This window comes from Biomphalaria glabrata, chromosome 5 (genome assembly GCF_947242115.1).
Source record: "Biomphalaria glabrata chromosome 5, xgBioGlab47.1, whole genome shotgun sequence".
Lineage (NCBI taxonomy): Eukaryota > Metazoa > Mollusca > Gastropoda > Planorbidae > Biomphalaria > Biomphalaria glabrata.
In genome coordinates this window covers 8,073,456-8,100,396 of record NC_074715.1, presented here as the reverse complement: position 1 = coordinate 8,100,396, position 26,941 = coordinate 8,073,456, and the positions used below count along the sequence as shown (strand labels likewise).

The 26,941-nt window shown below is 37.3% G+C and overlaps 3 long non-coding RNA genes across 3 annotated transcripts in view; 1 reads left to right on the top strand and 2 right to left on the bottom strand.

Moving 5' to 3' along the window:
- The window catches only part of LOC106062709 (uncharacterized), a 78,848-nt gene that overhangs the window by 17,124 nt on the left and 34,783 nt on the right, over positions 1 to 26,941 (top strand). The window contains exon 3 of the long non-coding RNA XR_008777993.1: positions 13,828 to 14,055. This is a non-coding gene — a long non-coding RNA (uncharacterized LOC106062709). The remainder of the gene's footprint in view (positions 1 to 13,827; positions 14,056 to 26,941) is intronic.
- On the bottom strand, positions 5,084 to 15,965 carry LOC106061209 (uncharacterized). Its single transcript, XR_008777989.1, has 5 exons — positions 15,492 to 15,965; positions 12,504 to 12,573; positions 10,220 to 11,474; positions 6,936 to 6,999; positions 5,084 to 5,273 (listed from the first exon to the last, which is right to left on the bottom strand). It is a non-coding gene; the product is annotated as an uncharacterized LOC106061209 (long non-coding RNA).
- LOC106061206 (uncharacterized) lies at positions 21,348 to 26,679 on the bottom strand. Its single transcript, XR_008777991.1, has 3 exons — positions 26,402 to 26,679; positions 24,717 to 24,817; positions 21,348 to 21,598 (listed from the first exon to the last, which is right to left on the bottom strand). It is a non-coding gene; the product is annotated as an uncharacterized LOC106061206 (long non-coding RNA).

The window sequence follows — 26,941 nt, the reverse complement described above, 5'->3', positions numbered from 1 at the left end:
GACAAATAGTTGACCTACTTAAATAACTAAATAGAAAGAAAGAAAGAAAGAAAGAAAGATAGATAGATAGATAGATAGATAGATAGATAGATAGATAGATAGATAGACAGGTAGGTAGGTAGGTAGGTAGGTGGTAGATAGATAGATAGATAGATAGATAGATAGATAGATACATACATACATAGATAGATAGATAGACAGGTAGGTAGGTAGGTAGGTAGGTAGATAGATAGATAGATAGATAGATAGATAGATAGATAGATAGATAGACAGGTAGGTAGGTAGGTAGGTGGTAGATAGATAGATAGGTAGGTAGGTAGATAGATAGAGTCTTAGGTTAGATAGATTGATTGATAGATAGATAGATAGATAGATAGATAGATAAGATAGATAAGATAGATAAGATAAGATAAGATAAGATAGATAAGATAAGATAGATAAGATAAGATAAGATAAGATCGATAAGATAGATAAGATAGATAAATAAGATAAGATAGATAAGATAAGATAGATAAGATAAGATAGATAAGATAGATAGATAAGATAGATAGATAGATAAGATAGATAAGATAGATAAGATAGATAAGATAGATAAGATAGATAATTTAGATAGATAGATAGATAGATAAGATAGATAGATAGATAAGATAGATAATTTAGATAGATAGATAGATAGATAAGATAGATAGATAGATAAGATAGATAAGATAGATAGATAAGATAGATAGATAGATAAGATAGATAGATAGATAGATAGATAGATAGATAGATAGATAGATAGATAGATAAGATAGATAGATAGATAGATAAGATAGATAGATAGATAAGATAGATAAGATAGATAGATAGATAAGATAGATAGATAGATAGATAGATAGATAGATAGATAGATAGATAGATAGATAGATAGAGATATTGAGACTAGTTATAAAATCTTAGAAACAAGTTATAAAAAATCAATAAAAGATGTTTAAGCCCAAAACATCTTGCAGGAGCATTTCTCTCTCTCTACCGGGTTTTGAGAAATACTTTCTTTTTCAATTTTCATCACAAAATAATTAAAACATCTTTTTTCTGTACTTCGGATATTTAGTTAACTTGCAATGTTCCATTCTATACACAATTACAAGAGATTCTGACCTTGACTAAAAATGATATGACACCAAAATTATTTTTTTATACTTGAGAAGTATGTTTTAAATTCGAAAAAGTCTGAATTTTGTGCAGTAAATTTTCAGACAATGAGAAGATTAGAAAGTATTTTGTTACATCAGTTCTTTAATTCACACATTCTCTATATATCTATATACAATATAAAGTTTGTTTACATTTTATTTTCACGATATAGAAATGTTACAAACTTACTTGAATGTAATAACAATTCCAATTATGAAAGTTAAATTTTATTTTAATTTATTTTAGAGCACTGATGTAAATTGTGAAATTGAATATTGAATGTTTTCAAAATCGAAAAAAAACTGCGATCGATTTTCAAATTAGGGATGCTTTTATACTTGAAGCAAAAAGGGTTAAATTTCCATAAGATAACACGTAGACTTTAAAACTAAATGCCAGCTCATGGAACGGTAATTTTCATTGTTTCGAAACATTTTTGATTTCGGTTTAATCTTATTTTAGGGAATGGGCACCAAAATAGCCTTTTTTTTTAAAAAGAGGTACACAGTTTCTCTCAATACAATCATAGTTTTTTCCGTTTCCACCTCAAAGAGTAGAATTGTGAAAAAAAAAGGGAAAATCAGGAAACTCATTAAGCCTGATTTAAATGACATTACCATGAAAAACTTTAGTTGTAGCTTAGAGAAATTTGCTGGTTGAGTTCTTTCTAGCCAGCTCGTCATGTCTGACTTCTTTTGATGCACTTGACACCTTCATGTCTCCTGCTGCTCCCAAGCCAGCGTAGTTGTGTAGCTCCTCTGACTACATCTGGAGATGCAATGCAGTATTTCAGTTTTTTCTAATATGAATTCAGTGTTGAAAAAACAAAAAGGGTAGGTAGATGTAATACAGTACGTGCCGTTGTATCTTGTTGGAAACTTCTTTATCTTATCTTATATAATACAGACTTTACTTCAAAAAAGAAGATGATTACGTCCTACGCGTCATGCATTTAGTCATGCATATTAACCAATGACTTAAATTCTGCCAAGTCACTGGTTTTCCTGGCTAGCTCAGGCAACCCATTCCATGCTCTAATAGCACTAGGGAAGAAGGAGTATTTGTACAAATTTGTCCTAGCATATGGGACGAGGAATGTGCCTTTATCTTTGTGTCTTTCAGAGTATTTTATTAAATTTTGTTTTTGTATTTGAAGATTATGGTTCAATGTTTTATGTATGATTGCTACTTTACTTTTGAGCCTTCTATCCTGAAGGCTTTCTAAATTTAGTGATTTTACTAAAGGTGTTACTCTAGTCAAATGTGAATATTCGTTTATTATGAGAATATTCAAGATAAACCTTTTTTTGTGTGTTTATTTCATTGAGCTGTAAAAGTAGAAGTCCAAGACAACAACTAAGACTAAGACTAAGACTTAGCTTTATTGATCCTTATGGAATTTGTTGTAATTACAACGACTCTTTTCTCAAATATGATGTATATTATATATGAACTATTATGTGAATGTATCAGATGTACCTTAAATATTCTTTTCAGTTAAGGTTAATGATAAATAGTTACGTTTTAAAGTGTTTTGAGTAACAAAGCGGTGGCTGAGTAATTAAGCGCGTGGCTTTTGAACCTGGCTCCTGTGTTTGAATCCCAGTGAAGAATGGGATTTTGAATTTCGGGACCCCAGGGCCTGGTACCTAACTTTAGTGGGGGGGGGGGGGGAAGTAAAGGCGGTGGTCAATGAGCTGGCCACATGACACCATGCTCGTTAACCGTTGGACAAGAAACAAATGACCTTAACAGCATCTGCCCAATAGATCGCAAGGTCTCAAAGGGGAGCTCTACTTACAGTGTTTTGAGTAGACTGATTTCGGTTGGAGCGTTCCATGCTAGTAGTTGTGTTAAAAATATGCACTTTCCTTTTTTTTTTCTTCATGTTTCTTGTACTTCCATTGCTATATTTACTTGTAATGTTTAGTTAAAATAAGTGCTTAAATACTAGTTTAACTTACAGCGAGTCTGATGTTATTCTTTGTTGTTTCTCCAAACCTCCTCCCCCCCCCCCACATTGCTTTCTCCTTGACCACTAGGGGGAGTATTGTTTTAAAGAAAGAACTTTAAATTTTCAGACATCTTTCTCGTGTTAGGGTCATAACATTTCCCTGTAACATTGACTATAATTTGAATTTGCGTAGTCATTTAACCACATTATAATGTGCAAGTTTTCATAAGCTTTGTCCAAAGCTGATGACTTAATCTATTATATTACTATAACTTGTAATATATTTTTATATATTTATAACTTTTTGTGTGTGTATGTTTGCGTGAGTGTGTTTTTCCGACATAAAATTAAACGTGAATTTTCTTTGCTAATTAATTCAAATTCTCTAGCCACCCCCAGCTGGTCCAAATAGTAGCTTCTGTTTAAAACAAAAATAACTCTCGGAGGTCATAGAATTTTATTTAATGATCATGCCAACCTAACTTTTTACTAGTTATTTTTTTTATTGAAACGTTTAAAGAAAAATTAAATAAAATACCAGAAATAATTTTTACTGTAAATTCTTACATAAGCAACGCTGACGACTTCTAGTAAAGGCGGATTGTTTTAAGGGTATTAGACCGAGACCAATCCTTATAGAAGGCCTCAGCACTGACTTGCGACGTCACAATCTATGGGTACTTTAAACCAATAGCTTGTTGCTAAGTCACAGGTCTGTACGAGCTATTGGTCTAAACTGCCTACAGGTTGTGACGTTACAGGTCAGTGTTTAGGCCTTCTATCACAAGTGGTCTCGATTAGACACTATATCCACTTGAAGCCGAGACATAGAGAGGAAGACGGAGTAAGAGACAGAGACAGAAGGAGACAGAGAGAGAGTGAGAGAGATGGAGAGAACGACAGAGAAAGAGATAAGGAAATAGAGAGAGAGAGATGGAGAGAACGACAGAGAAAGAGATAAGGAAATAGAGAGAGAGACAGATGGAGAGAACGACAGAGAAAGAGATAAGGAAATAGAGAGAGAGCGAAAGAGATGGAGAGAACGACAGAGAAAGAGATAAGGAAATAGAGAGAGCGAAAGAGATGGAGAGAACGACAGAGAAAGACATAATGAAATAGAGAGAGAGAGAGAGAGATGGGGAGAACGACAGAGACAGAGATAAGGAAATAGAGAGAGAGAGAGATGGGGAGAACGACAGAGAAAAAGATAAGGAAATAGAGAGAGAGTGAGAGAGATGGAGAGACGACAGAGAAAGAGATAAGGAAATAGAGAGAGAGTGAGACAGATGGAGAGAACGACAGAGAAAGAGATAAGGAAATAGAGAGAGAGTGAGAGAGATGGAGAGAACGACAGAGAAAGAGATAAGGAAATAGAGAGAGAGTGAGACCGATGGAGAGAACGACAGAGAAAGAGATAAAGAAATAGAGAGAGAGTGAGAGAGATGGAGAGAACGACAGAGAAAGAGATAAAGAAATAGAGAGAGAGTGAGAGAGATGGAGAGAACGACAGAGAAAGAGATAAGGAAATAGAGAGAGAGTGAGAGAAAGAAGAAAGACGTATAATAGACAGTGGCGTAGGAAGGTACTCGTGGGCCCGGGTTCAATAATATGTTGGTGGGACCCCCCCCCTCATAAGACAAATTTAGTGCGTAGCGAATAAATCGAGTAGTCTTTATATTGACCAAAATGACATTCAAATGAACTAGCTTCATTCGGCTCATGTGGACCCCCGATTGGTCACGAGCTCAAAAGCAATGAAAATCCACACTTGCCATGGTTGGTACGTCGCAGGCTTTGGACCCCTAGTGGTCGTAGTCCCGGGCTCATTGAACCCCTTCGCACCATGGATGCTACATCACTGATAGTAGGTACGAGTGAATAAAAGACAAGAGAAAGCCAGACATATTAAGTTAAAAACATTAATTGAAAAAAAATGAATTAAAAAAAACAACATTTTACAGCTAATTTTTGTTTATTCATTAACTTCAACAACAACACTGATTCATGCACATTTTTATCTTCTCCCATTTGGCACGTCCGTAACGAGTGTAGCGGAAGCACAAAAAAAGTACCAAAACTAGTACACCAATCCCAGCTACGATGGAGCCCACAATTATTCCAGCGATTTCACCACCAGTAAGACCTGAAACACAATAACAATCAACAAATAATAATTTTTTTAAAAATGTCGACACTTTCACACTCTCACAATAAGAGATGTTAAAGACGAAATGAAACTATACTGGTTACACCAGTGATTCCCAAAATACGGCCCGCGGGCCATATCCGGCCCGCGACGTGGCTTCATCCGGCCCGCCGAAATGTCGATACAAGTTGTTGAAAATCCCCCAATTCATTTTTTCAAAAAAAAAGCTTAAAAAAAATGTAAACCGTTAAAAAAAAGTAAAGTTTCCCTTCCAGACCTTGTGGTCTAGAGGGCTGGTGATGTAAAGGTCATCTGTTTCTATGGCCTACGGTTCGCAATGTAAGGGTGTCATGTGGCCAGCACAACGACCAACCGCCATTACTTTTACCCAACTAATTTCAGGTACCCATTAGAGCTGGGTGGACTCAGAGGCGCCCAAAGATCCAGGAATTAAAAAATCCCAGTCTTCACCTCGGTTCGGAAGCCAAGCGTTTTACCGCTCAGCCACCGCGCCTCCTTTACCTACGTTAGGGCTCTAAATTTTTCTCTGATGGATTGGTCCAAGACATTTAAAACTTGTAGATTTATGCAATGGGAAAGCCGAAGAAACTAAAAGTGGACTCTTAATTTAGAATCTACCAGGAAAAGTGGATGGATCTTTACGTATTTTTCGTGGAACATGATAATAAACCAGCATATTTATTGTGTAAAGTGTGGCTGTTATAAAGCACAACATATAAACAGATTATAAAACATTCTTAGTTTGACTTCGAATTAAGACTAAGACTGAAGGATCGATGGGGATATTTACTAAGAAGAGACAAGAATATGAGTCGTTTGGTAAAGCTATCTACAATGTTGCTCACACTTTACGTAGAGAAATGAAGCCATTTTCCGACATTCCAAAATAATAGACTTCCAATATCCCATTAATTAATGTAAGATGTAAAAGTTTCTAATAAACTTGTTTTATGTCAATTTCATTTCGTTTTTGTACATTTTCGGTCATATGGCCCGCGACAAAAGTGTCGGAAATTAAAGTGGCCCGCGGGTCGAATTAGGTTGAGCATCACTGGGTTACACCATCATCACCATCGGTACATAAGGGACGTCCCAGAAATAAATGCTGCCGAGATTTTAACTCTTTTTCTCCGTAATTATTCTTCCACGTTCTTACAGAACTGTTCATTTTTAACATGTGTACATTCTGCCCTGTTATGATTCAACTTCAATAACAGTTTTGTTTGTAATCATAATACGTTACTTTTGGTCTAGAATTATAAAGAAGAATGTATGCTCTTCTTACATAACACAAATTATACTTATTACAACCAAAAATTAATTTAATTTAACGGGGGTCAAACCAACGATGGCATTGTTAATTAGGAGAGAAAGAGTTAAAGCAGATGACAAGTAGATGGGAAGCTGGTTAGGGGACTAGGCCCTAGGGGGGCTCCACTGTAGAGATGGTGAGCGGTTTACCCTAAATGTTCATGCTGTCTTTATCCAGACAGTCGACAAAGATATATTGCGCTGTTTTAAAGGCTCTGGAATTGAATATAATGGTAGGGTGGTATAATAATTTCTTTCTTTTGTTATTGATAGTTTGAAGTTCACAGTTATAATTTTAAAAAAATTGATTGAAAGTGTTCACATTACCTGCAGAAACACAAGGAAGAAGCGCCAGTAACAAAAGGAGAACAAGGCACTTGCAAGTCATTGTCTGTTTGAGATAAATCAAAAGATATAATAATTTTGTAAAGAGAGACTCAATAGTATGTAAATTTATCAAAGTTGTTTTTCTTTGTATGCCATAACCTTATATCTCACAACCTCCAGATCTTTGTCTTTATATTCAGTAATGTACAGTTTTAAATTTTATCAATACTCTATTCTAGAATACTCTCTGTGGCATTTTACGTCTCGAGAGACGATCTTTTCCCTTTGCAACTTCTTGTGTGATTAAAGAGGCCAGTCCTTGATACACAGATGCGATCGCAGGTTGGGCATATGTAATCACCAGGCGCCGTTGCATTTTCACCCTTCTTTCTGCTTCTGTTGTGTATGACATCTGCAATCTGTGACCCTTCCTTTATGCTCTCTCTCCATGTGGATCTGTCCAGTGCCACCTCTTCCCAGTTGCCAGTATTAATTTTGAAGAGCTTCATGTCGCGTTTGCATACATCCGTATAACGTAAAAGTGGGCGACCAGCGGCTCTCCTGCCTTCTATTAGATCGCCATACAGGATGTCCTGTGGAAGTCGAACTACTGGCATTCTACGAACGTGGCCAAGCCAGCCAAGGCGTCTTCAGCTGATAACAGAGCGGATGTCCTGGCATCCTGCTCTTTGTAGCACTTCCTCATTGGTTATCTTATCTTGCCACCTTATTTTAAAGATCCTATGGAAAACTATTTAATGTATGAAGGCTGCGGGCAAAAACCAAGGTTAAGAAGCTACTCGTCAGGGAACTCCTGTATGCTGATGATGCAGCTATTGTGGCTGATTCTGATATTCAGCTACAGTCCCTGGTTGACAAACTATCTGCTGCTTGCCAGAAGTTCGGCTTAAACATCAGTCAAAGCAAGACTAAGATACTTGTCCAAAACACAAACACTGCACCTCAAGTAAGCATTAATGGCCAAAAACTAGAAATTGTTGATTACTTTTGTTACCTTGGCTCCATCATATCCAACAACACTCACTAGCGGATCCAGAACTTTGGAGTGGGGGGGGGGGCGATTTTTTTCCAAACCCTAACCCTAACGCCAAGTAAACCCTAACCCTACGCATAAACGTGCATACAGTGCGCGCGCGCACACACACACACACGCACACACACACACACACATATATATATATGTATATATATATATATATATATATATATATAAATATGAGAATAAAAAAAGCAGCATTTCTCAACCTTCGGCGAAAAACAAAACAACTGGGGCAGCGCTATAAGGTTCTCTGGTGAAGTTCGGGGCGAAGCTCCGACGCCATAAGCGTTTTCTTGCTTTTTTCACTGCAGAAACGCATTCTCCTGACAAGTACAGCTCATTATTTATCAATGGAGTTCGGGGCGAAGCCCCGACGCCAAAAGCGTTTTCTTGCTTTTTTCACTGCAGAAACGCATTCTCCTGACAAGTACAGCTCATTATTCATCAATGGAGTACGGCCGACGCCAAAAGCGTTTTCTTGCTTTTTTGACTGCAAATACGCATTCTCCTGACAAGTACAGCTCATTCTTCACAATGTAGTTTGGGGCGAAGCCCCGACGCCAAAAGCGTTTTCTTGCTTTTTTCACTGCAGAAACGCATTCTCCTGACATCTACAACTCATTACCCATAAATGAAGTTCGGGGCGAAGCCCCGACGCCAAAAGCGTTTTCTTGCATTCTTCACTGCAGAAACGCATTCTCCTGACATCTACAACTCATTACCCATAAATGAAGTTCGGGGCGAAGGCCCGACGCCAAAAGCGTTTTCTTGCATTCTTCTCTACAGAAACGCATTCTCCTGACATCTACATCTCATTACCCATAAATGAAAAGTCTTTCTTAAAATACTTATAACTTCATGTGAAATTACAAAAACTCTGTCTGGAAATGGGAATGGCGGTAGAGTGAAAACGATTAATCCTCGCTCCTTTACTAATTTCTGCTAAAGATTGCATTTGGCATTAAAGAATAGGGGTGGCGCGACTCGATATAAGAATTTAATTTATAGTATATATAAATTATATTAGTGACAGATTTTTTTAATTTTGTAATTTCTTAACTATAATACAAAAAGAAAAAGTATTGATTTGTCCGATGGGGGAAATGCGATTGCATGTTTCGCCCCTCCCACCTGGTACAACCCTTTTTCATTTAAATTTACTAATGATACAATTTGAGATTAGAGTGTGGTACGACATATTTACAATGGGTCACATATCAATACGTAGTTTATATTATATAGATATTCAACTAATTTTATTCACAAACTATGATTCTCCACAAAAATAGGACCGCCCCCTCCAGCACTCAGAGGGCTAGAGTGGGGAGGGCAGTACATGCAATCGCCCCCCCCCCCCCTCACCCCACCGAATCGGCCAAAATACCAGAAAGGGAGCGACATAATATAAAATTTATATATTAATTCAACTAATTTTGTTCACAAACTATGATTTCTCCATAAAAACGGACCGCCCCCCCCCCACTCAAAGGGTTTAGGTGGGAAGGGCAAAAGAGGTATTCGTCCCCCCCCCCACCAATCGGCAAACAGGGAACGACATAATATAAAAATCGGTTAAAATATCAATAACAAGTTACAGGGATATAGATATTTAATTGATTTGTTAGCAGGCTGTGATTTCTACAAATAAATTGGACCGCCCCCTCCACTCGAAAGTGTAGGGGGGGGGGCGGAATTGATACCATCGCCCCCTCCCGACTACACCAAATCGGCCAACATACTAGAGGGTGGGGGCGAAATAATCTAAAAATATGTTGAAATATAAATAATTAGTATATATTTTTAACATAAGTAATAAATTCGTATACAAATTGTGTGAATCCTATACTAAAGTTCGTCCGCCCCCCTCCCTGGGGGGGGGGGGGGGGGGTCGGCCGAGTGGGGGGGGGGGGCGATCGCCCCTACCGACCCCCCCCCCCTGGATCCGCCAGTGACAACACTCTACTGGATAAAGACATAAACAACAGGATAGCCAAGGCAATGGCCACCATGACACGGTTGCAGAAAAGACAACATATTCCTGACTAGCAGTACTAAAGCCCTAGTCTACCGGACCTGTGTGTTGAGCACCTTGCTGTAAGGAAGTGAAACATGGTCAACCTACTCATAGCAGGAAAGCTGAATGTCATTCTAGAATACTACATTATGATCTTCAAGATCTTTGTGACTAGACCATCAATCTAATATCAAATTATCAACTACTTACCGTGTTTAACAAATTAGCTTTTCCAACTCAAAACATCAATTCCCTTTTCTCACATAAAAAACTGATAAATAATAATTATAATTAATTATCAAGTTTTATAGTTGTTTAAAAATAAAACCACACAAGGTAATATAGGCTTGTATATTTGTAATCTTTGCTTAGGGGTGAATATTAAAACTTGTCCAGAAATGTTATCAATAATTTCAGGTACCTGTTTTTATACCGACAGAAGTAAAAGGTAAATTCCCGTTAATATGAGGTGTTGTATATTTCACTAGCTCAAAACTGAAATGCACTTCGGAGATTCAATGTCCAATATATGCACTTGATATTTACTTTTTATATAAATACAATAAGTTGTTTTAGATTTTTTTTTTTGTTTTTAAATTATCATTTGCAAACTGTTCAATGACGTGCCGATGGTTCGTACGTAAAACAAATGTTTTTATTGCAATGGCTACAGGTATTTCTTCCTAAGTGACAGACATAGTGAGACAGAGAGATAGTCAAAGTGACAGAGATAGTGAGACTGAGAGAGATAGGCAAAGTGACAGAGATAGTGAGACTGAGAGAGATAGGCAAAGTGACAGAGATAGTGAGACTGAGAGAGATAGACTGTGAAAGAGATAGTGAGACTGAGAGAGATAGACTGTGAAAGAGATAGTGAGACTGAGAGAGATAGACAGTGACACAGATAGTGAGACTGGGAGATATAGACTGTGAAAGAGATAGTGAGACTGAGAGAGATAGACTGTGAAAGAGATAGTGAGACTGAGAGAGATAGACTGTGACAGAGATATAGAGACTGAATTAGATAGACAGTGACAGAGATGGTGAGACTGAGAGAGATAGACAGTGACAGAGAGACAAATACAAAACAGAGACAGAAGAATACATAGAGAGATGGGAAGAAAGAGAAAGAGAGTTATTGAGGCTGATGGAAAGACACACAGTGATTAAATGACAGATAGATAAATATATGTAAAGAGAGAGAGAGAGACAGACAGACAGACAGACAGACAGACAGAATAGTTGTTGTCAACTACACACCAATTGAATCAAACAAAAACATTTTGTTTCCAATATTTATTTTCTCTTTATTATCGAAAACAAGATTAACTCTGATTGCAACACATTTTAAACTTCTCCCACTTGGCGCCCCCGTAACCGCAACAGCAGCATAGGCACACTATCAGAAGAACAAAGAAACCGAGGCAGCCAAACGCTATTCCAACAATCTCACCATCCGTAAGCTCTGCAACCAAATCAAAATTTACAAATATAATTTCAATTCTGACTCTTACATTACAAAAAAAAAGTTCATTAAACTTTTAGAACTATTTAATAGATCAAAGTATCATCAAAGGGAGAAGAACAGTCTTTCAGTCCGTCCCTTTCAAAACTCAGAAACCTAAGTAGCAAATGAAAACCCGATTTGTATGACTGTTGTTACCTATGAAATTTCGGTGCGACAGCTAATGCTAATAATAAAGCTTAAATCATCAACTCTGTCTGTGCTTATATCAACTCTGTCTGTCTGGGGGGTGGGGAAGATTGTTTGACACGTTTTTTTCTCCCACTTCCCATTCTCTTATCAAGTTGAAAATTTCACACAATTATTTGTTGTCAAAGACAGCGCATACGCCAATAGAGAAAGCTAAGCACTTAGTAAATCAGTTAATGGCAATTGATTCATATTGTTTTTAAATAGAAAAAGGGTCATTAAACCTTGAGATATTGAGAGATATGAAGTAATTGGACGTTAACAAAATATAAGTTTTGTTTTTTAATTATTTTGTGTGTATATATATTTACTTGTTTCGCTATAATGAACAGAAACTCGGTTTTCTTTTATAATAAACGTTTGTCGAACAAGCTCCAATAGTCAGTTCGTGGCTTTTCATAGTTCTATTTCAGGAAGAGTGGTGGCCGAGTGTTAAAGCGCGTACTTTTCGAACCGCAAGGTCTCAGGTTCGACTCGTGGTGAAGGAGATCCTATTTAACTTCGAAATCTAAGGACGGCCCATAGACCAACCAACTCTAATGGGGTGAGAATGAATATTTCATATAAAGTATGGTGGAAAAAAAATTATATATAACTTTACAAGTTTTTTTTAATCGTCAAAAACGCCCAGTGCCAAAATGGCTGCCCCAAAACCTAAAAACAACAAAAAAAAAATTACATATGCTTAGAATACATTCAATGTGATTGTTTCAATACATTTTCGACCTAATATTTCAAGCTTACTTTTATATAATAGATGTAAAATGAAAAACAAATTACCTGCAGAAACACCTGGAAGAAATGTGAATAGTAACACTAGAAGAGCGCAGCTCTTGCAAGTCAACATTGTCTGTTGGAAATAAAATTTAAAAGATTTATTTATCCAAGTCAAGAAAAGACAAAAGCAAATAAAATAATCAATATAATTAATACTTACACTTTAGTAATTACAGTGGTTCCCTAGGGCAGATTGGGAGTCGAAATCGGCCCTGAAATCACCATACAACACGGCCGACAAATGTTCAAATGGCGTACGATAAGACATGCATCCATTGGTTCTTTTCAATATATATTTATTAAATTTGATAATGCCTCGAAAACTGAATACATGCGTAGTTTTCAGCTTTGAATTTAATTTTTAAATGTTGGCTTTCAAATATTTTGAGTAAAATGAATACCTTATTAAACGTTTTAGACACTATTCTGTACTGTTAAAAGTGTATTTAAAACGCCAAAGACCATGAAGGGAACTTATTCAATAAAGTCTTTTCTTGCTCTCTTTACATCTTGGAAATCTTGTCTAAATGTCTGCATCTTGGTTTTGTTATTCACACCTAGTCATATGCTCTCAAAATATCAATTCCATTTGTTTGAAGGTGATTGGATTGAGGCATAGTAAGCTAAATATACGGGCAGGAAAACAAATGAGGTCAAGATGGTTTCTTCTTATCTCAGTAACATCGACAATGCGTTCCATTCACTTCTCATCTTTTGACTTCATCGCATATGAGTTTTCATCCACAAAAAATCACGTTCTGGATATCAGAATCGTTTAGTCTCAGAAAATACGCTTCAGAACATTTTTGAGAGACTCTGTGCAGGGGCGTAGCTAGGAATTTGCCATCATTTGGGGGCCCGTGGGGCTTGACATCTTTGGGGGCTTCTGCATTTACTGTAATATTTAAAATTTAATGTAAAAAAAAACACTCGTTAGGGTGACCCCTCAAATGGGAACCCGGGAGGATTTTCTATTTCTCCCCCTTCCCCACTAGCTACGCCTCTGATTCTGTGTTTTCATGTTTTTCTATTATTGGATGAACATGACGTGTACCTTTCAGACCTTCCAGGCCTTCAACAGACGTATTTGTTTCTGAGTGCTTTGCATACGCCAAGCAAATAGAGAAGAATAAACTCATAGTATCTGTAATGTAATTTAACCACAAATACGGTTTGTTCCGTTTTTTTGTGTGTGTCCAAAAGAGTGTTGATGAAAAGCATTGTTAGAGATTTGATTCGCAAAAAAATATTATGACAAACTGTTAATATTTAATGCCATTTTTAATGCTGAATTAGGAGATTAAAAGTCAGCTTCATTCTTTCTTAGGACACACCCTGCGAAATCCAGCTACCAATGTAGCAAGGCAGGCACTTGATTGGAATTCGCAACGAAAGAGAAAAGTGGGCAGACCAAGTCAAACCTGGAAGATATCAGTCATCATTGAAGCCGAGGGTACTGGAATGACATGTCAGCAGATGAAGAAAGCTGGTCAGAACCGAGTTTGGTGGAGATGTGTGGTTGCAGCTCCCCTGGGAGTGCACAGGATTAAGTCAAGTAAGTCGAAGTCATTCTTTATCCTTGGGAAAACCAATGAAGTAGTTTAAGTCATTGATTAAACGTGCATGTTTGACTTAGGTACACGCATACGACGTAATCATCTTTTCGTTTTTTTGAACTGACGTCTGTATATATAAGATAAGGTATAGAGAGACTCCGCGTGGGTGTACAACATTTTTCTGTTTGTGAGCCACTTAAATGTCCGACACATATGTCACGGACCTTATCGACGCAAAAAAAAAATAATAATAAAAATGGAGGCATATTGAAACGATCCTTGATTATGTAATAAGGGCAGATATTTTGATGGACCGAAAAGACACAGGAGCCGTAGTTTGGACACCACTGATGAGGGTAAACTTAGTGGTACGTAAGTGTTTGGGTAACTAACAACTATAACTAACCCACAAAACTCTAGAATAATTCATCATGACCTTAATCTTGAGCTACAAGATCCTAACGCCAAGACCACTCACATGCGAGACACCTAGTTAGTAATATTAGTTTGTATAGAGACGCACCATAGTGGACAGTCTTTGAACGCAACATTTATTGACATCACGACTTAGTTGGGTTGGGGATTATCTGTGTAAAAGGAGTAAGTTGGTGTTAGGACTTCATAGGGATAATCTGATGACTTCATAGGGATAATCTGATGACTTCATAGGGATAATCTGATGACTTCATAGGGATAATCTGATGACTTCATAGGGATAATCTGATGACTTCATAGGGATAATCTGATGACTTCATAGGGATAATCTGATGACTTCATAGGGATAATCTGATGACTTCATAGGGATAATCTGATGACTTCATAGGGATAATCTGATGACTTCATAGGGATAACTTGATGACTTCATAGGGATAATCTGATGACTTCATAGGAATAACTTGATGACTTCATAGGGACAACTTGTTGACTTCATAAGGACAACTTGATGACTTCATAGGGATAACTTGATGACTTCATAGGGATAACTTGATAACTTCGTAGGGATAACTTGATGACTTCATAGGGATAACTTGATATTACAGACAGATACTTGACACTTGCCTTTTCAATATTGAACGTCATCTGAGTATACAACGGTTTGGACTTAGTACACCCGTACAAGAAACCCAGACACCTCCAGAGTAATCTGTCCAAGTCAGACAGCCATAAACAACAACAAGGTCAAGGCCTATCACAAATAACTAACCCTTTTCAATTAGGATCGCGAAATACATTTTTTTTATAAACACACGAGTCATAGAGCTCGTCACTTCAAAGTTCTTCAAAAACAAGGTAACTCCTTTGGGCCTTTACTCTGAAATATGGGCTGGGGTCTCAAGGGGCCACACTCCACCGTGTTAGGGCCGAATGAGGCCAGCGTTCCATACTTTGTGCATCACAAGACTATCGATCTAATTTTATTTTAGCTATTTCTTACCTTGTTTAACAATTTGTTTTCCGATCAGAAATAGTGATTTTGTTTTCTCAAATGAAATGCCAGATGAACTAAAACTAATTGGAGTTATAAATATGTTTGCTTTTTCAATATTGAAACAACCATTAATTGATAAAGACGTATATATATATATATATATATTGATAGTTGAAATCTTGTCCCTAGAATGAAGATTAACACTTCTTAATGTGTATTGTCAATTATATAAGGAATCTGTTTTTATACTGTCAGCAGTAAGAGAAAATTCCCGTTTCATTGAGGTGTCGCTTCTTTTTTTTTTCAAGCTATCAAATTGAAACTTAATTCGTAGAAACCAAATGAAATAAATATCTACACTTCATATCTGGGTATTTTAATTACAAATTAAGTGTTTCTAGATGCTAAACTTAATGTTTAACTTTATGAAATTCAGGAGCTGCTTGATTACGTGGCAATGATTTGCAGAAAAACTCATGTTTTTGTAGGAATCACTAAGCGAGATAAAAATAGCAGTGACAATGTAAGTAGGACCCTAAGGCTTTAGATTCCTTTACAATATATACGTCAATACTTATTAATAAAAATTGTTCATAAAATATTAAAGGTACCCCTTTCAGACTTTGCGATCTGTGGAAGGAGGGGCAGAGGATGTAAAGGCTTATCTGTCTCAACGTACGACGGTTAACTAGGATGTCATATGATCAGAGCAACTAACGAAAATCCTATAGATCCAGGATTTAATCCTAATGTTCAAAGATTTGAACTCTGTTCTGAAGCCAAACGCTTGACCTTTCTCCCTTGTCCTCCCCGTGTATTTCCCGTGGCTGCGAAGCCCCAGCTGTGACATACATATTTTGCCACATATCCCGGGGCCTTCGTGAGTGACCTCCAGCTGTCTCGTTCTGAGGCCGCATGCAACCAGGTGCTCTCTTCTATGTCAGCCAAGGAAAGTTGACGGACTCGAAGACAAGGCTTATTATTATTAACCCTGACATTATATCAGACGTTTTCTTATGTTCAATAAGAAATGATATATGTCTTATAGATCTAATTATTTTCAACAATAATTTAATTTAAGTAAAAGATAACTTTTCAGTATGGTAAAGTCCATCCTATCTTTTTTTTTTACTTTGAAAGACCTACTGTGGTCATCGGTTTTGTCAGCATCACAAAAGTTCACCTATCAGACCTTGCGGTTTATAGGGCAGATGATGTTAAGGTCATCTGTTTATTCGGCCAACGGTAAATATGCAGGGTGTCATGTGGCCAGCACAACGATAAACCCCCTTACTTTCCCCAACTAAAGTATGGTACCAATTAGAGCTGGGTGGACTCAGGGGCGCCCTAAAAATGCCGAAATTTAACATCCATGTCTTCACAGAGGTTCAAACCCAGGAAATCAGGTTCGGAAACCAAGGTCTAAACCACTCAGCCACCTCGCCCCCTTTTGTCTGCATTAGAAGTACGCCCTAAAAATCCCGAAATTTACAATCCATGTCTTCACAGAGGTTCGAACCCAGGACCCCAGGTTCGGAAACCAAGCTCTTAACCACTGAGCCACTTCGCCCCCTTTTGTCTGCATTAGAAATGGAAAAAAATGTAGGTCGCAACTGGGTTTGTGTGGCTTGTGAGCTAGAAATGGGAAGCGAACCGAACCAGAACTGAACGAAACAAACTCAGACCTCACTTATGACCGAACCGAACCAGAACTGAAAGAAACAAACTCAGACCTCACTTATGACCGAACCGAACCAAACCCAAACTTTAAAACTGATCGAACCGAACTGAACAGAACCATAATTTACCTTAATCGAATCAAGATTGGCAATTTTCTTGTAAAAAAAAAAGTTGTTAACTTTTCAGCGAACCTTGCGTGACAGTTATTTTTAATTCTTGGAAATTCCACTGCTGTCTTGCGTGTCCTTGACATCTTCTGTGTGCATCTTTCTTGCATCACTCTGGGTTGTCTTCTCTTGGCATTAATGGGAATGGTACCTTGCCGTTTAATATGTGTGTGTTAATGAAATGGGAGATGTGAAGAAACGAAAAGTAGACTCAGAATGTAGAAACTACCAGGAAAAGTGGAGAGATTCTATTGTAAAACAGCATTTAAAAACATAAACAGATATGGAGGCATTCTTAGTTTGTAGACCAGGGGTACAAATTGTAAAGTTACATCTTGAGATTGGAGAATTGACGAGCGTATTTACCAAGATGAGACAAGAAAAAGAAGTAAGCGACAAGGGCAGACTACTACTGTGGTGCTCACATTAAAAATGGTTATGTGAAGCCATTTTTCGATGGAGAACAAAGAAGAAACACAAATCCCCATTTTTAGATCTTGCGATCTATAAGGTTGATGATGTAAAGGTCATCTGTTTCTGTGGCCCACGGTTAACGAGGGTGTCATGTAACCAGTTCAATGACCTACAGTCTTTTCTCCAACTAATGTCAGGTACTCATAGCTGGGTGGACTCAGATGCACACAAAGATCCCTACCAGGATTGGAACCGCAAACAAAAAAATTTTAAAGCGCTTTCTCTCAGTGATGGAAGAGATGTATCATAAAAAAATAAGGACGCGGTTGAGGCTGTCATCCTTTCTCATATGACAATTTGAAATCTTACTGTAAAACTAAGAGATAGAGCAGCAGAGATTGAAATGTTTTCTAATGAGGCCGACATATCTGATACCACTCAACTCTTTTAAAATTACAGAAGATATTGCAGATATGAGGACAGTGCACCACTGGCAAAGACTTGCTCAAATAAGTCACACATCATCATGTACGATCTTTCTTTTTCGTGGGAAAAACTAGTTGGAATCATCAGCGATGCCTTTAAAAAAAAGCATTGTTGGATGTCACGGCAGATTGGCAGCAAGAGTTATTAGAAAACTTGTCAATTCAAGGTGTTGAGTCAGGACAATGTGATGGGGTGTTTAGCACTGCAAAATTCATAACATTACTAGCGTTGATCCACAAAACTTTCAACGATTTTCTATCAGGAAAAAAATGTCCGAATATGAAGACGTTCTATTTGACAAGTTCAATGATGTGGTTACACGGAGCTCTAAAACCTTTTTTTTAATGTCATAAAACTAAAATTGTTATAAAGGAACACTTAAAGAAAGTGCCTCAACATAATGAGCTCTTGGTTGTAGGGTTTGGCTTTTTAAAGGGACATCACATCATCTCACTCCCCATTGATCTCAGACAGACAACATGCTATACCACTTTTAAGAAGAACATTAAGACCTACTTGTTTAAAACTTTTTTAGATTAGTTTTGCATTGTAATCGTAGCGTCTGTGTTTGTAATGTTATTACAGAGCCTTGAGCCTACATTTTGTTTGTTAACAGCGCTTTATAAATAAAATTATTATTATTATTATTATTATTATCATATTTGAATAAACTCAAGACAAAACTACAAGAAAAACAAAGTGATTTCGCGTATATAAGCTGACATACGCGCGTTCTAAACGAGATAGTCACTCAGCGTTAGGCAGAAGGAAAGGGGTGGAATCAATGCTATGTAATCGTCCCACAGATAGGCCTCTAGATTTTAAAATGTTTTTTAAAATGTTTTACATAATTCGGATGTCCCTTCAGAGTTGAAGATAGTTTACTTCCTAGTCCAAACCTCCCGCAGGACGACGGGGGATGGGAGCGAGCAGGGTTTGAACCATCGACCGTCGATAAATCCGAACGACAGTCCAGCGCGCAAACCGCACGACCAGGCAGCCATCAGATGTATTAGTTGAACATGGTGTGTCATCTATCCAGCGGGATATTCAGACTTGGTTTCAGATAAACGTTTAACATCCCAAGAGTACAACAAGAGTGTATCATTGAAATATATTGTGGATTGTATATTAGTTTCTCTTAAACATTTTTATTTCATATTAATGTTATATATTTGGTATCTTTTAAAACTGAATTTTTAAACTCTACAAAAAAAATTAATCAAATTTAACAATAACATTCAACAAATTACTTAAAAAAAAAATTTAATACATCTTTAAAAAAAATTGAAAAATGTCATATTATGTATAAATCATTAAATCAACTCAAATGTTTGTTAATTAAAAAAAAGATGCATGTTTACGACATTAGGAATGCATTTGTAACAATATGATGACTTGATGTCACATTTCAACATGTCTTTCAAAAGATTCCTTGGTAGCTGACCGACTAGGCTGGAGAATTTGGTTGCTTTCAGAATCAAAGCATTTCCATAATGTCAGCCCAATGTTTAGTGTAGCGATGACGAAACCATGGGCGTAGCCAGGGGGGGGTTCTTGGGGTTCAAACCCCCCCCGAAATGAAATCCCCCCCCTGGGGGGGGGACGGAATTAAGTGACTGATTTTTGCTTTCATTTTGTTTATTTTAGGTGAGATTTTAATACTAAATCATCACTTACCACAGCACAGCCGAGGCAGTTTTGAGTTAAAAAACCCTCTACCAGGTGGTTTTGAGTTTAAATCCCCCTACCAGGGGGTTTTGAGATTTTAAAAACCCCTATCAGGGGGTTTTGAGATACAAATCTCTCTACCAGGCGGCTTTGAACAGGGGGTTTTAAATTTTAAACCCCCTACCAGAGGTTTTTGCAGTTAAATCCTCCTCTTCTATAAAACAAAACAAAAGAAATGCAAACAACAATCCCCAAATTCCAACAGCACAGTTAAGGAAGATTTTGATTTTAAAAACCCCATCCAAAATTTACGATAACCCCATCTTCAATATAAAAAAAGAAATTAAACACTCAAAATTCTATGAGCGTAGCCAAAGGGGTTTTGAGTTTAACCCCCCCTCCCCCTTCCAGTTGGGGTTTGAAACTAAAAAGTACCTCTTCAATATAAAAAAAAGCAAATTACACACTATAAAATCCATGAGCGTAGCCGAAGGGGTTTTGAGTTTAAATCCCCCTCCTCCAGATGGCTTTTTGTTTAAAGTTTAAAACCCCTCCAGATGGGTTTGAGTTTAAAATTCCCCTACAGAGCGTTTAGAGTTGAAAACCTCTCTCTTCAATATTATTTTAAAGCAAACTACAGTCACCAAATTCTATGATCGTAGCTAAATGGGGTTTCGAATTAAAAACAAAACAAAAAAAAAACCAGAGATTTTTTAGTTTAAAACCCCTCAACAGATGATTTGACGAAAAAAACTTTCCTTTTCGATATAAAATCTAAAGCGAAATACAGGCATGTAATTCCAAGAGCGTAGTCAAGAAAGGTTACAAATTTCTACCAGTGGCTTGGGCTCCATTAATTAAGTGTGAATAGTCTTCTGCCGAAATTGAAAATCAATAAATGCGTCTCAACAAAGTTGGCTAAGACAGATTTTAGGAGTCATTCATAGAGATCGGGTCTATATCAAAGAAATCATATGCCGAACTGGGAGTCGAATCCTTAGTAAGGTTGTGACAGAGCGTTGCATGAGGTTTTGCGGGACATGTTTTCCGACAAAATGAATTACGCAAAATAAGAGTTGCGGAAACAGCTTGCCGGAAAATGCGCCGAACGGCACGAGAGGGCTTAAGTCAGTAAGAATAGCACATTAGGTTTTTGAAATAAAACTTTTTAATAGCAAGATAATGCACTGTAGATACCTCAGAATATGCATTTTGTTGGCTTTCAATACCAGAAATAGTGCTCGGCGGCGGGCTTCGCACCGCGCTGGGGAAGCGCTGCGAACTCCGCCAGACCCCCTTGCTAGCAAGGGCGGGGAGTCTACAATAAATAATAAACGTCTTCCGAAAGGGTCAGAATGTAATAAAGATTAATTATGTACACACACACACACACATATAGATATTTTTTTTCGCGGGGTTCCCCCCCCCCCAAACCCTCCCCGAAAAAAAATCCTGGCTACGCCCATGGACGAAACAAACACATTTATTCATTGTTTCCCACAGTGAACTATGTAGATTTGAACCAGACCTAATGGCTTTGATTCCTTTTCATCCCAAACTTGGCTCTAGACACACCTCCGTAGTTTCTCTCAGATGACCTTGCCCGCTTGATCACGAGAACAATCACTATTATGACAATTACTACAACAATTATTCCTCCAAGGATACCGCCAAGTTGACTGCCAGTTAAAGACTCTGTAAAAATATGTAATCAGAAAGTGTTCACTAACCAGTGGCGTAACTAAGGGGGGGGGAGGGGGGGGGAGAAATTTAAAATCCCCCCGGGCCCCCACCTAGGGGGGGCCCCCAAATGGGTGTCCGAAATTTATTTGTAAATACATAAATTAATATATTTGATTGACAAATAGTGTCAACGGGTGTCTTTTTTTTCAACATTTATGGATTAAAAATTTATCACAAAGACTAAACCTAGATCTAGGTCTATCAGTACGTTGACTTTGTTGACATTTTAAAAATATTTTTTCCCACAGAGATTAAAGTTTTTTTTAAAGTTAGTTTTACATTTTAAACTTTGTTGCCACGAATAAAACTGCACGATAAACAGCGAATTCCAGGTATCTTGTTACCTTTACTAATAATAGATCTAAATGGCGAGTATTTTATGGCTACACTAATTAACCTTGAAGCAAAATTTACAGAATCGAGTATAACAGATCCAAAAGTTATTTTTAATAATGCAAGAATAGTCCATTATTCGGGTTTGGCGTCTATAATTTCAGAATTAAACTTCACACTCCAGTTATTACCCCTCTATTCATCTTTCATCAATCCAATGGAAACTCTATTTTTATTTCCATCTAATCCTTTTGCTTTCGCACAAAACATAAACAACAAACAATAACGTAATATCATATAATATTAGCACATCCTTCCTTTTGAAGTTATTATCACATCCTTCCTTTTAAAGTTCTTAAGAGTGATATCTACCATTTGGGGGCCCTATGCAAAACTGATCGCGCGGGGCCTAGTCTGGGTAGGGATGAGCATAATGTCAATATTATTTTTTTTGAATTAGAAAATAGGCCTACTTTCGTCTTTGCAATAAATTTTTATCAAATGAAAGCTCGCAATGCCACTTTTTATTTATTGGCACCCCAAAATGTCAATTTCGTCTATTCTTAAGGAGATTTGAATAAATTAAAAAAAAGTTCAGGACTTTATCGTATATTTTGCCTTTTCATGAGATTTCCTGGAGGCCCTGGAAAATCAGGAGGTCACGAAAACCCTGTTATTTTATATACGTTATAATGGTTTAATTTAATAATGTACACTTAGAATTAGCGCGTGTCCTATGAAAGCGCGGGGCTCACTGCGACCGCATAGGCTGCAGTGGCCTAAGGCCGGCCCTGTCTACTAGGAACTTTAACAATTCGTCCACTTCTGGTTGTCTTGACTGGCACAACAAGTTCTCTAAACGTTGGTCTATAACTGTCTGTTTCGTTTGTTCCAACAATTTGCAGTTCATTGTCTCCATCGGTATCATAGTACCCAGAGATGTCTTCATCGAAACTCTTATTCAAAAAGCGTTGATTTCTTCTGTATGTTTTTCCGTTTGTCTTTATGATGTAAAATCTGGGTGCTGAATGTTTTTTATGACAACTGCTTTCTGCCATGTTTGACCTAGACGAACTCTCCGACAGAATTATCTTTAGGTAGTCTTGCTTTTGCATTGTATTTCACTTTGCTTTTCATCTGTCGTTCGTTGAGTAATGTCTCTGCATTTTCAGCTACCGATGGTTTCAATAGTTTGGGATCAGTTCGAATGATTCCCTGAGTCTTCTACTCGTCACCAGTTGTGATGGTGAATACGGCAGTCCACTTATCGGAGTATTTCTATACTCGAGCATAACGAGATATGGATCTTTCCCACTTTTGTATGCTCTGAATCCTTTTGCTTGCGCACAAAACATAAACGTAGTACCATATAATATTAGGACAGAATCTTCTTCATGCAGTGGAAAATTAAGAATTTTTTGCCTATCTGAAATTCTGGTCAAAGCTCTTGCTCCCAATTAATATAGTTCGGAAGAAACTACAAAAGTCTGGACTGCATATACGGAAAGCTGCTAAAGAAATTAAAACCCTTTCATGCTTTCTGCAAAATGATGAGAAACTGACAAAAACCCAATCCATCAAAAAAGCAAAAGAAGGTAGTGAATACTATGGATTCCGTGTAATCCCTGTGGGAAGCGTGGTTGAGAGGCTAAGTGCGCTTGAACTTGGCTTGTCTTGGCTACCTAGAAGGGGACTCGAGGTTCGACACCCGACTCGGGCAGAGTTGCGTTTACTGAGCGCCTAAAGGCAGAACGGAAAACCAATTCCTAGATTGGACCAAAGCGCTCTGAGCATGCTATAAGCATGAAAGTAACGCTATATAAAAGCTATAATAATAATAATCAAAACAACCAGTTCTAATGTAGGACTGTCAATAGAACTGCAATTCAAACGTGTTGCGACAGAAGTGCTGGACAGATTTCATATGGAGATGAAGGGCAGATTTCAAAGGCTGGAAAGAAAATGAATACCTTTGGGTTTCTCCTTGAACCAAGACACCTGTTAGATGAAGACCCGCTTATGACAAACTGTGCTACTTTTCCTGTTTGTATGATGAAATAAATGGAAAATCGCTTTTTCAATGATGTCATTGATGCACGAGCACTTTTCATCAACAAACCAGTAATACAATCACCAATAGACATATTGAGGAAACAGGCTTCATATGGTAATTACGTGTGCTCAAACTTTGCAGCCTCCTCCGAATACTGCTAGCTCAGGCCACTTCCATTACGTCATGTGAGAGATCATTCTCAAAGCTCAAGTTCATCAAAAGCTATCCCAGGAGCACAATGACACAAGAAAGGCTTATCATGGCTTTAATGTCAGTGAAGTCACAAATACTAGAAAGTATCGATGTAGTTGATGTTATAGATGTCTTTGCTGCACAGAATGCACGACGTGAAGCGATATCAATTGAGATTTGTCACTTGTGCATTATTTAACTAATAAACAAAGCTTTTATTCATTAAAAGAGTCTTGATTACTTTTTGTTAAGTTTACTGATATACTGAACCAATTTGATTTGGGGCTTATATATTTTTGCGTACATTATTCCATGTCATATGTCGAATGTCAAAATGCAAGGGGGCCCCCAAAGAGGTCAATCCCCCCGGGCCCCCAAATCCCTAGTTACGCCCCTGCTGTGACCTACAAATTTTGCCACATCCAGAGCAAGCGTAACCATTGTCCACCGGTGGTCAATTAAGGTAGATAGGTAGATAGATATGCAACTTACGTGCAGAAGCAATGTTAAACAATGAACATAGCACTAGAGCCACTATATATTCAAACATCCTCATCTTTTAAAATCTTGACCAAGATCACACTCCAACACACCTATAGGAAGAAAGAAATAGTTATCCAAATTTAGCAAGAAAAACATATCCACTATGCTAGTGAGGTACTGATGACTAGTGAAGATTTGTATAAGTATATATTGTTTGTTTCAAATTTAGAGCGGCGACCTCTAAAGGGCAATAATTCAGTTTATAACACCACTTTAGTCAAGTACTATTTCTTTCCCTTGTTCGAGATACCAAACAAAATAATTAATTACCAATAGTTAATAACTAATTGTTTACTTTCTTTTATTGATTCTTGTGTTGTCAGGTAAAAGAAATAATTGTACAAAATTTCAGCTTGATCCGAGATTTCGTGTCAGAGAAATAACGTGTTCAATTATTTTATACTAGACAGACAGAGTTTTGTCAATAAGTCATTCAGATCATTACGTTATACTAAGTCAACAAAGTTCATACCAATAAACACTTATTTAACAGACTCACTCTTACATCTTCCCCCACCTCTCCCTTCACAAGCTGATAAGATATTTCACAAGCTGACACCCACAGCCTCCTCCCAGCTAGTGCCCCACGTATTTTAGGTCTTCCTAGGTGTGAACCATGTTTTAGCCGTTATGCTTTAGCTGTATAAGGAAATACGTTTTGTCTTGTCTGAGGTTACGTCCGATGAATATCGTACGACTACTTCGGTCACCACTTCGTTTTGGGAGCGAATGCCGCTGCGGTAGTAGATTTCTTATAGGTGGCATGATCTCTTTTTGAGGATATTTCTCAGCCATCGCTGCTTGGCCGTTTTTAACCTCTTAAGCGTATGTCACTATTGGTATAAGGCAATGGTTCCCAAACTTTTTCTTTAAAAGAACACTTCCCAATTTTTTTTAGAGAGTTTAGCGTTACCCTTTTCTTGTTTATTTTTTACGTCGGATTATTCTCCGTTTTTTTTTAAATAATAATAATACTCAAATCATACACTTTAGAATTTCTTAAATTTTCAAGTGGAACACTATAATACAATATTCAGACATAAGCAGCAGAAAAGTGAAGGCGTATGAAGGCTGTGTTCCGTTAAACACAGTTTGAGAATCACTGGTATAAGGATAGTATTGATCTCTTAAGTTTTTAAGGAGATTGTCCGTATTTAACTAAACGCCTTGAAAAAAAAAACAACACATTTGATTTTACTGATTGTAACACTACCTACAAATATTTGTGGACGGGAGTGTCTCTCCCAAATAGAGCTCCACAGTCACATAAAAAAAAAGGGTTCGAGGTGAGCCATGGTGGCTCTACGACTGAAGGTAGCCAATTCTCTAGCTACTACCTATGCATATGTATTTCTTGGCCTTTAAATTAAATATAGAATCTATTATTCGTAGCAGTGTTTACCAGAATATTTATCTTAACCGGAACACTACGCACATTCTGAGTGTTTAACAAAACACTGGCTATTTTTAAGAGAAATTTACTCCCGTGGTGTCCTACTAGTTTATTATTTCAGTTCTTCGTCGAACACCTATTCAGGCCTCGCGGAACACTTAGGTTCCGCGGAACGCAGTTTGGGAAACACTGATTTAACGCATTGGGTCTTTTTTAAATAAAAACAGACCAACATAATTACCTTAAAATACCGAAAGTACGTTTCGCTGAAATATGTATCTTTCAATTCAGCTAGACATTCGATGATATTTTGCCACTAGAGATCTGTATTTATACCTGGTCTAATTTTATTATCTCAAAAAGCATTGGTCCACGTAAAGATTATATAAGAAACAGAGGATTCTCGAGAGCCGTTCTATGCTGATGAGCGTATCTGGGAATTTCCATTATGCTCAACGTTATTTTTTAGACTTACGTAGCTAGCGCATATCTAAATATATAACCTTTCACCTTCTAGCAGGCATATTGATTTCTTGGATTACATTTTCTTGTATTGAAATGGACACGTAAAGTGATTTAAAAATAGGTCAGAGGTCAAAATGAAAACTAAAAAACCTTAATGAAAAATCAAGAGAAAAGATTTAAAGTATATATATATTTACTTAAGAACACATTGATTCCGTCGTCTTATTAAGGAAATGGGGACAGCGAAATTCAACATCAAATGTTGCTTCAAATTCTGCTTCCGAACATGGGGTCGTGCAGTCAAATCTTCGGTGAA